Source organism: Melanostigma gelatinosum (genome assembly GCF_949748355.1).
Source record: "Melanostigma gelatinosum genome assembly, chromosome: 2".
In the NCBI taxonomy this organism is placed as follows: Eukaryota; Metazoa; Chordata; class Actinopteri; order Perciformes; family Zoarcidae; genus Melanostigma; species Melanostigma gelatinosum.
In genome coordinates this window covers 12,426,030-12,437,913 of record NC_136635.1, presented here as the reverse complement: position 1 = coordinate 12,437,913, position 11,884 = coordinate 12,426,030, and positions in this window count along the sequence as shown.

The window sequence follows — 11,884 nt, the reverse complement described above, 5'->3', positions numbered from 1 at the left end:
AGCTTAAGTGTCCCATGGAGATTCTTATCCCTGGGCAAGTGGGATTGGTACACGGCTCTCCTCTTTGGGTAAGCACCTCTCCTTGAGCCACACGTCTAATGATCCTAGCCAGCATCTGGCGCAGGTGGCCTCTGATTCTTTATACTGGAAGAGGAATTGACAGCAAGCAGCGCATGTGAGCAGAGCGCGAGGGAGCGGGGAGCAGGAGGATTTTGGGTAGAGCGCAGAGCAGATATTTTGGTGCAGGTGGAGCGTCCCCTTACCTCCCGCTCTTAATTTTGCTACACCACCTGCCGCTCACTCCATGAGTTCGAAGCATGCCCGAAACCGACCCAGAAAGCATCTATGTTATGCACACCCACACTGTTTTGCCCGCCAGATTACGTGATTTTTTTTTTAGATAAGACAGAAGAAATATTTACGTCATGCGTCCCTTTTTCAAGGGTGCAGTTCCTCTTGTTCGGATGGGTCTACTCTGCAGGTGCAGCTTTGGCCTGTGCTGAGACCTCCATAAACTCTGGTGGATCATTAAAGCAGCAGATGTGCTCCTAAGGGAGCTCGGAGACATGCCAGGGAACAGGTTGAGAAGAATGCACTTATAAAAACAGGTAGGGGCCGCCTTTGGGATCAGTAGCATACTATTGTGGTGCAGTCTGCAAATCATCACGAACCCCTCCTTTCCTCAAGGAAGGACATAGATCGATGCCACCACATATTTAGCTGTCTTTGGTGAAACAAGAGAAGCTGAACAAAATGTTTATTATTGCCTAAAATACAATTCACACTCACTACTTTTAGGATCATAGAACATTCAATCATGTGTCCAAAGGCCTGTTGAATCACCAACAGTGTACTGCAGAGTACATTCATTTGGTCCACTAGTGCCAGTCAGCAAAGGGTCTTTGGGATTCCGGAGAGAGTTTACACTGTGCTGTGTGAGATAATAGCATCTGTAAATTAGGTTTATAGGATACTCCCACAGCACCTGATACCCTATATTGTTGGCAAATTAGCATAAATACCATCATACCACCGAAACCATCATGATAAATGAACTTAATTTATTGCAAAAGACATGGTTCTGATATGCTTTGTCAAAAATGGTGACATGAGATGAAAGAAATTGACTCAAGATATGCCGGGCTTGACATAAATGCTTGTCCGCGGAAATTCAACTCTTTGTTTGGGCAAAGTGGAATGCCTCTTGCAGTTGTCTGATCTTCGACTTTATTTATATTGTGATATAATGTATGTCTATCTATCTATTGACAGGGGAAAAAAGTAATTGTGATAACCTTAAAACAATGCGGACAAAATAGTGTTTATAGCACGTGTAATGGTAATATACAGCTGTAAGTGGCCACTACATTTTATTTATTTATTTATAATAGTTGTGCTTTCTTCTTCTGCTATGGTTTAATGGCTCCCAGCCAGAAATATAGCACCACCAGCTGTTCATCTTTATGCGCTCAACTCAATCGTGACATAACATTAGTGAATGCAAAAGCTCATTAACTGGCGTTTTCCTTTGCTGTTTTCGAGGGAAAACTAACAATTTGCAACATTTAAAAATCTGGTTTAACCTTCTAACCATCATACCACCTGCCACCTCTGATTGTCAGCGATTCATGGATGGACTCTTCAGTCCCTTGGACACCAACAGGATGGAGATGCCCGCGTGTATAGACACTGTATCCTGGGAACGACTACCATATGGAGAAGAAGCACACTTTCATATGTTAGTCAGGTAATCAGCCCATCATCAGCTTTCTTCTGTGTGTTGCAATTAGCGGGGGAAATGGGAAGAAAAGAGGAACCTATATTGCCGAATTCCCAATAGAATGTTTTGTACTAGTTCGTCCAACTACACCGGTAAAAGTTCAGTTCATTAAGTTAAACTCACTGAAAATCATTCACAGATTTGGCCGTGGAAGCACTGCTACTGCTAAGGGGGTCAAATTTGTAAAGCTGCAGAGAAGCTTTTTGGTCGTATTACCAAGCCCTTACACTCGACTCATCAAAGTCCCGAAACACTTCATTAATGAGTCTTCTCCAAGAATTCAGGGCACTTTAGACAAAATTTTGAGTTCATGTTGCCATTTATGACTATTATTCCCCCCCCCCACCCTGTCCAATTTACCCCCATCTCTCCCTCTGCTTCGTTTGATATGCGTAAAGAATGCAAATTAGCCACTTAGTAACCACATCAATTACCCACCTGGCCTCTTATCAGCCCAACTGTGTTGTTTGCAAAACACTCGTTATGGTCCTGTGGTGATGCAGGCGGACAGTCGTTTGTGGAGTCTGCGTTATGGTTCGCTCTGGAACCAATTAGTACTCAATGCCCGCTGTCCTCTGAGACCAGTAAAACAGAGCAAGAGGCCGAGGCTTAAAACAATAATGTGCAACCAGGCCACACCTAAATAATGTGTCTATGTAAGTATATTATTGAAGAAGGCTCATGGTCAACACTACTAGACTTTATCACAAAGCCAACACATTTAACACTGTGTGTATAATCCATGTATCACCCTATGGAGAAAAAACTCAAACAACAAAAAAACCCCACACATACAGAGAGAGAATTGGAATAAGAGAAGTTGCAGAACAGAAGCTGTATTTCAATTTTATTTTTAGAGGCCAGTAATCTGCTCGCTACCTCTCCCCTGTGTCCCCTGCTCTCGATAAGGTGACGTCAGCGCCTAGGCTTTTTCCGGCCCTCCTCTATTTCTAGAGGGAAGATCGTCCCGGTGTGATCCGGTTGTGAGCGAAGATAGGCCCGGGTATAGGTCCTATATCACAGAATGGCAGAGCAGAGAGATGGGGAGGAGGAAGAGGAAAAGCAGATGGAGGTGAAACCGATCTGTCTCTCATTATGTCCTCTGTCTTTGTCAGATAACCCAGGAAACGTCTCAGACTTGTATGCAGCTTTTAAAAAGCTTGATTTAGATCCACTCTTCTGCAGAAGCTTGCTCCATGAAACAAAAGAATTGTGGCATGTATTGCTAGACACAGGAACTTGTGTGCGAAGCATGCGAGTGTCACTGAGAGGGAGCCATGCGTCTGCACCTGTGCGTGCGAGTCATACAATCTGCTGTGGAAGCTGTTTCGATCTTATGAAAGGGACATGGCTTTGGTGAACCCTCAATAGATTCAACGTAACCTCCGGTGTCAACCTCTCATCCCGTGACTTTTACTGTCCTGTATGACCACCTTCATGCAAAACGTACAAAAGGTGAACGTTGTACTGTGTGTGCAACTGTCGGTGTATGTGTAATAACAGGCTGATGGCTACATTTATTAGTTTATTTGCCAGGGACAATGCAATAAACTAATATTGTAACAGGTTACAATAATGACACAGATGTGTTGCATATAGGATTTCTGGCCATGGCTAATTTGCAACCCTGGTCCCTGGTGAGGCTTTTCTCAGGTGGCAACCTCCGGGTCTGAAATGTAAAGTCGATGCGGAAGTGCCTTAAACTTGCATTATTTCTAATAGGGCGACTGAATGACCCTACTTTTAACTTCATTTATCATGAGTTAACATTGTAAACATGAGTTTATGGTCTCAATATCTTTAAGTCTTCCTCCATAGGCATGATAAATCATGGTCCCATTCAGAGTAAAATAGACGATAAAGCAGGGTACACTTTAGGGCGGGGCTACCTTGTGATTGACAGGTCGCTACCCGGGCTTTGTCCAGTCTGAGTCTTGTCCGTGTTTTCGTCTAACAATTCCTCCACAGTGTGTTTTCAGTTCTTGAAAATGAATCTTCATGTTTTCGGTCACCGAAAAACAAATTTAGTAGAGATACAGATAAAGCAAGGCCCTGCTTTAATGTCGACTGGTTCACAAGTCAGAAAGAGCCGGTAAGTGAATGAAAAAAAAGCAGAAGAATTGTAAAAAAATCGTTTTTATGCTTGGCTGAGGGGGGAAAAGTTTTTCTGCTTCTATGGTTTAATGGCACCTAGACAGAAAAATAGCACCACTACCTGTTCATCTTCATCCTCAACTCAAAAGCTGTAAGGCTGCAGAGAAGCAGTGAAAGAGTGAGGCAGGGCTTTATCTCCCACCTTCAGGTCAACGTCTTCAGATGAAGGCTGAACAGAGCTGTGAACAAAAATACGAGCAGTAAGTCAGAAGGGTAAGTTTAATGCCATCAGAGTAAAGAGAAGGCCGACCATGACTGAAGTTAATAGTCTGATTTGTTGTGCTGATAAAAGCGCATGGGCCTGGGTTAAGGTGCGCTGGACTTTTATACAGCTTAGAGAGATTGCTGGTTCAAACCTGACTGGCCAAATGAGGACATGCACATGTCACTGCCCTGCTCCAAAGTGGGTAAATGAGCACGTACAGCCTGTGAGAGGGCCTGTGCAAAATGGAAATAGACTGGTTTCTGTTTAAAATAATAATGATTTAAGATTTATTTTGAAGTTAATCAGAATAAATACCACGACCACCAAGAAATACCATACTACGAAAAAACCATTGGTTGAACACAGCCAAGATATTTCCGAGGCAGCCATCTGAAGGCCAATACACACAGCTTTGGCAAGAAAGTCTTTTTTTTTCTCTCACTCTGGGCTTGTTAAAAAAGTGAAAAATGTTGACCTGCTACCGTACATTTCCCCTTTCCTTTTCTACAACTTCGTTAGCTGCACCTGTACATTGGAAGTCAGCCTCCTTTTGTCTTTTGCACTTGTGCTTCAAATAAAACACTACCGGTACTTCAAAGACCACGCCATATGTGTATTTTCCACACTTTTGAATATGTAACATATTTCGTTTGGTGGTAATCACTCACATATTGGGACAACAGAGGCAAAGTACGGACTGAGAGAGCGGGGCGCAGAGAGTCGCTGATGTTTTAAAACATGTATGGATGATGAATTACCTGGAGCTGCTGGTGGAAAATACTGGTTTTAAAGAACACAGAGAGAGACCGCACCAAAACCAATGTTTCCTCTCCTCCATTGGAATAATTGAAATTTGATTAAAAAGGAAATCGGAACAATCTTCTGCGTGGTAAGCAAAATATCCACAGTGGAATGCAAAAGTATCCTTTCCTCCTTCAACATGCTTAAGTTTCCGTCAGAGTTTGTACAGGGTCATTTGCCAAAGGACAAGAAGGGAAGTCATTGTTGCCTTTTCCCTTTTACCTGAACCTCCAACAAATGCATATTACATTGAGTGAGGGGCAGTCAATCAATTGCGACCATACAATTACAATCTATCAACAAGGCTGTCAGGCTGAGCAGATCCCCAGGCTGGAGTTGGTAATGATGAGTTCAAACACCTGAAAAAGGTCTTTCAAGTCCCTTGTACTTTGCGTGTGTGTGTGTGTGTGTGTGTGTGGAGAGAGAGAGAGTGTGAGAAGGGCTTCAGCGGGGGGGCGTGAGAGATAAAACAGGAAGGGAGAACGAGCTAAAGTCCCTTTCGTCTGCCTTTTTCCTCGCCACCGAATACATTGACAAAGGTCCTGTGGATTTCAGTAATGAGAGAAAGGTCTGACCAGCCGATAAACCCCAGCTTTCTGTAGTGTAACATAAGTGGTGATTCATCCTCAGACCTGGTTGTCTCCTCTTGTTTGAGGAGTGCTGTGGAACAAACAACATACATCGTCCACTGAAGACAGACGTAAGACGGCAAGTACACTGACTGTTAATAAACTGGTGATTTAACATTGATCGTGGGTTCATTTCATTGAAGCTGACGTGTCATGAAGTTCCTAAAACAGTTTTACAAGGTATAATGCATTCAATTAATTTGCTTTCATTCTGTATTTCTTTGTATTTGTTTGAATTGCTTTTGTGTTTGGCATTAATGTTTTTCCATCAGTCTCAAGATCTTTTATTTCTTTAAGATAGGATATAAACCCTTTGCGGTGGCGCCTGCTCCGATGTGTGCTGTGGATGTGGACTTACAGGATATGTGTTTCTGAGGTGGAAGTGGAATTTTCTGACTTTGGAATAACAACACCCCACCTTTCACTGGCATGTCTTGAAGCAAATTCCTCCCCATTTGTAAGTCTTTATTTCCTGTCACAAACCCACAAGAACATATCAGACACTCCTCTATAGGCCCGACGTTTGAAACCAGGCTCCATAAATCCCCAAATTAGTTATTGCACTGGTCCAAACTGCACAGGATAGCAATGCTAAATAAATAAATGTCTGGCCTGGGCGATTGGGGGAGGTAGGGCTGCAGGAAATGGTTTACTTGGGGGTCTGAGTGCTTCCAGGTTGTCATTCCCTCTGATGGATCAGTGTGTTTTGGAATGTCCAAGTGGTGATCTGAAGTGTAGCTCTGGTTTCATATGGCTTAATAGGCTGGAGTGGGCCCAAGTCTAACCATGCCCAAATGGCCTTGATCATTGGAGCTCTGTGCATGCTGTATCAAATCACTGGACTCTACCTATGGATAAAAGGGTGTGGGTGGACCGGGGACGATGTAATGCTTGTCTGTCTTTTCACCAAGGACTTTAAAGGTATTTAAAATCTTATGAACATAAACATCAACAAGGCAGTTTGCTCAGCCGTTAAACATTACGTCATTTACTACTGTTCTTTTAATATGGCATCTTCCCTTGAAACCTTGCAGATGACAGCTCCCCAAGGGGTGTGCTGTTGTTAGCCAGCACTCCCTCTTGTGTATCCAGTTTTTATCTTTAAACCCTTTTGAGTTCTTTAATTTGATTGGTAAATGTTGAACAATAAAACAAAAACAAGGCAAGAAGTGATGGAAACAACAATTAATAAACTTCCTCATAAAAAGCAGCTCAGTTCCAACCATCAGAACATCAATGTGTGTCTTCCTGCCACATAGATAACCAATATTATAGTAAAGCTGTCTAATTATGGGGTAAAATGAATACATAAACAAAGAAAGACAGGAAATATTATTCTCTCCGGCTCTGAACATGTGTCATAAGAGGTTGTAAAGACTTTTCCTGCATTAACACCTGCAGCAAAAGCAACCTTTTTAAAAATGAGTTAATGCAAAAACAACTATAGACGTGATATTGATGTATACCGCCTCAGGCAGTCCTCACTGTGTGTGTGTTGCATGTCTGAAAATATGTGTTTGTTTGTGTTTGAGTATAGCTGTTCGGCATGTAATACCACGGGGAGGTGTTTTAAAAGACTTTATGAGCTACTGTATTTGTATACATGTTTACAGTTGCAGACTGAAGGAGACGCTCTGCCATAAGAATCGGAAGAAAAAAACTCCACATATCACCCAGCTTACAAGTTAATCCACATTTTATTATGGCTGCTGAGCTGGCGAGGGGTAGATTAAAAACATGTTTTTGAGCAGGTTCATGAATCAACTATATTAAAGGGGAGATTAGTTTGCTTTAGAGATTAAGTGTGGACTCACCACAATATCATCTGCAGATTTAAATGTGATGCGACCCAATGTCTCTGCTTCCTAACACATTGTTATATCTCTTCCTGTGGATTGTATCTGATTGTCGAGGACTTCTTATGCTCTCTCAGCATTATTCTGGGTGAGGAACTTTTCTTTTATTCGACGGGGCGCTGTCACACCTGGATTTCGAAGTAACTGAAGATTGGCGACGAGTCAAGCGCAGATGGCGATCATCTGGTAGAATCAAGTTCAGAAGGTCTTGACTCCTCCCCAATGAAGATGGCAAAATAGACCTCGTTTAACGTCTCTATTTAAGAATTGACTTTATAAACTGGCAGTTGAGTCATCTGGCAGGTGCAGTGTGTTTCTAAGCACTGTTTGCTGTTTAAACAGTCGCTGTGCAGCACCTCTGCAATGACAGTCCAGACCCTTTCATCGCTGTGACTGCTGCTCTAGGAGCCCGGCCAAAATGATAACAATCCAAAGCAGGCCAGCACACGGACAGCGCACTCTACCTGTGAGTCCTCTTTTCATCCTGGAGAAAAGACAGAAATATCAGACCCATTGGCGAAGGAGAACTTTTCAACAAAGACAATGTTGTCCATCAGGAGACCTGTACATTAAATCTTCTGCAGTTAGAAAAAGTCTGGACTGTTTCCCCCTCAAGCATGTGCAGACCAAAACCCACACCCACTGGAACATGCACACATCCACCCCACTCTCTCCCAAATCAACCCTAAACAAACCTGCTCTAACACCTGTCTGGGGGGACTTGTCGGTTGGCAGCTTATGGACCACACACAGACATACACACACTCTCGCAGACCCACGCAAACACAAGTGCACACACAGGCAAATCCACACACTCTAATTTAATATCCATAACAACATAACCTTGAAGGATAAAATTCAGGAGTCATTTAAATGCTAATTTGTTTGTTAACATAACATCAAGATTCCGCACGGGACAGGTTACGGAACTAGGCTGTCACTTGATATGTATATTTTATTCTACTTTGTTATTTTTATTGGAACTTTGATTATGATAATACAAAACACTAAATAAAACATTAATATAAACAGGAAGGACTTGAGCAACATCTTTTATGTATTCAGGTGCTTATTACCAGGAAATAAGGATGGTCGAGAAGGAAAGCAAAAGCAAAGGGCTTGAGGATTCTGTGGATGTGTCAATATTGAAACTGATGTGCCAAATCATATTTATTTGTTTGGTACTTCATATGCACACCCTTTAACCTCTGAGTCTATGAACAAGCACACAGTCCCATCAACCCTTTTGGTGTATGAGCATGGAAAATGAAGAGAATACAGATCAAGCTATAGTGATGGTATGTATTTCCTCTATGTAGTCCAATTGTGACTTCTGCAAGTAGATCAGTCTATTTTTATTTATCCTCTTTTAGCAAGTGTTATCATTTATGGTATTTTATTCTTGACAAATTTATAGCAGGGAGCAATTTTCCAGACCAGAAACCAGCAGTAGCTTATCCGTAGTCATGATACTGGTATGAAGAAAAATGAATAATGATCCATATCGGCGGCTACAGATCCATGTATTGCTTGATTATAGCAGCTGGTCGACAAGGCTCCAGACTGGGTTTTTTTTTTGCCACCGTCTCAAAAATCATTTCAAGCGCTCTGTAAACCATCAGAAATTCTAAATGTTATCTATTTACGTTGTTCAAGTAAGTTTTTCTTCATAAAAACACAATTTAAATAATAGAAATAAAATATTGTATTTTCATTGAATCTTAGTTTTAATGATGTAAGTTAAACAGCTCATAATTCATCTATAATATCTATTTTATATGTTATTTGTGAAAACATCATCTTCAAACAACTGGATTCATTCAAATTTGAATCAAAACTACATTTCACGAGATTCCATTTGAACACATTATGATAACGTTATAATTTACCTTCGCTCAATACTCCTTTTCACTGAACAGAGCCTGAACGCATCATAATGTAACGGAACAGAACCTTTGTTCTGCTCCTAAACACAGATTGGTTGATTATCAGAGATCGGTGACTAGAAAAGCATGAATGCCCGCCGATATTCAGTAAAGCTTTATTTCACACTGTGATGGTTAACGTTAAACTGTGTAATTAATCCGCGTGCCGAACCGTGAAGGGATCCGTACGGATCGCAGCTCGACAGTGGGCCGTTACACCACTAGTGTACAGGTATCCTGTGGGGTTGTTGACCAATGGTAGTTCTATTGGGGGGGGGGGGGGGGGGGGGCAAATGTTTTCATGAGGATTTATTAAATTTCTTATCTCACACATCAGTACACAGATGCATGGAGGTAATGCAGTACACATCCCTGCCTATAATTAAAGTCACCAGTTAGTGGCGGTGACATGGCGGGAAACTTAGCAATGAGGCAACAAAAGCAGGGAAGGAAACTAGAAAACATGGGTGTAAACCATGCAGGTTTCAAAATGTGTTATGAGGAATGAACCTAGGACTGTCAAGAATATTGAAAATTTGTATTTATAATTAATAGATAATATGCATTTGACTTGTTGAAAATCCAGCAGAAGCTAAGAGGGCCTATCACCTGTTCATCATTGCAAACTTGTGTGTCTTTGTATTTTTCATTCCATTGTTGAGCCCATAGTTTTCCCATGACCACCGATGCCCTCTGCATTAGAAACAAATAAAACCTCTCAACTTTTTTTTTATTGGCCAAACCATTGTCGCACTTATAATTACTGTCCATGTATGTGGAAGACATGCTGTGGCAATGTGTCTTTTATACTCTGCAAAGGACAAAAAGAGATTTCTCTGTTGGAGACGATGAAAGCAGATATTGCTTGCAGCAGGTATGGGTGGTGTCAGTTGGGACAAAATTGGTGTCAATAAAATGGCCTGTAAGGAACAAAACTATAATGAAAAAATACAGGTTGGAGTTTTTTTCTTTTTTTTCCTTTTACAAAATTGCCCATCTACTTTATTGTCTCAAAATTAAGCCAGTGTATCACTGCCTTTCGTGGTTGTCGACCCCATAGTGAGTTATGGGACATCTGATGCATTGGTGGCAGAAATGATCAATTGGGGTATTGCGTGTGTGTGTGTGTGTTTGCACGTGCGAGTTCATCCAATTTATGTTCCCTCCTCTGTCGGTCTGTCTCTTCGTCTGTTTATCACTGTGTCTGTCTAAAATGCTCCAGTAACACAAAGCCCTCCAGTGTGCTCTCATCAGAGACGGACGGCCTTGGCCGGTGTAAGTATAAACTCCAGCATTGCCGATACCACTGATGTGAGTGAGAAATGTTAACAGGACGAACACTTTAGCTGGAGAGTTGTGGTGGTAATGGGGGGGGGGGGGGGGGGGTTGATCTGCCAGGACTTGACTCCTCATTACCAGTCTCAACCTTTTTTAGAAATGGGATCTGTTTATTTGGCCGAGTCTCCCCCTCGGGGCATTGAGCTCGCGGGGCAATATGGGCAAGTGCTCTGGCAAGCATGCGCCAGTGTGATTATTATATCACTTACCACAGCTCATCAAAGAGACATCACTTCTGAGAGCGTTTAACTCGCGCAACCAGCCGTGGAAAACGTCGAGGCTCGTTTGCTCTCCCTGTCGCTGGAAAGGGGGTACAGCAACAGTGCAGGCCTGTGTTTCTTGGCCGGTGGTTGTGATTTTGTCTTGTTTAGGTCTTTAAATTTGTCTAAGTGAGCATATGTGTGTGTGTGTGTATTTATGCATGCATGTGTGCTTGATTATTTTTGTGTGCATGTGTGTGGTCCAAGTAAGAAGTGTTGGCCCACCCTTATGCTCCTGTAGTTTCATACCACACACATAAATGCACGCATAATCGAAAGACACGGTGCGCTTTCTTTCTATTTTAATTGCTGACTGAATGAGGGAGAGCTCTCTGTCTCCGATCTACATAAGTGGTTTGGACGAGCCTCTTCTTGGTGAGAGTCCCACTCCAACTTGACGAGCGATACGTCAGTGTCTGCTGCAATACACTGAACCATTATGTTGGCTCATGGGTCTCTTACACTGAAGCAAAGACTGCCTTGTCACAGCGGCAGAACATTTTCATCATTATACATTAGGAGGATCCCCGTGTGTCATCACATACAATAGGAGTGCGGGTGGATTTTTCACACAAGGTGATTTGTCCCTGTTGCCATATTTTGTGGCTTTAGTGTTAAGTTGTTGGCAAGTAGGACGATGAATCATGTGACGACCTGAGCGGACAGTGATACAGGGAAGTTCTTTTGTGTTCCGCGGACCAGCTTTCCGGCTCTATAGCCCTTTTCAGGCATGGAATACTCAACTTACTCTTCATCTGTCTAGTGTAGATAATTCAGACACAGGTGATATTACTGAACATTTACAGAAAGTCCCATGCTCAGGATATTTGGCACCTGGTGTGAGAGGAAGCAGTGTGACAGAGGTAAGATGCATCGGTATGACGTGAGGGAAGAAGAGTGTTTGTTTTCTTACAGGCTGCATTAGTCATGGATTTT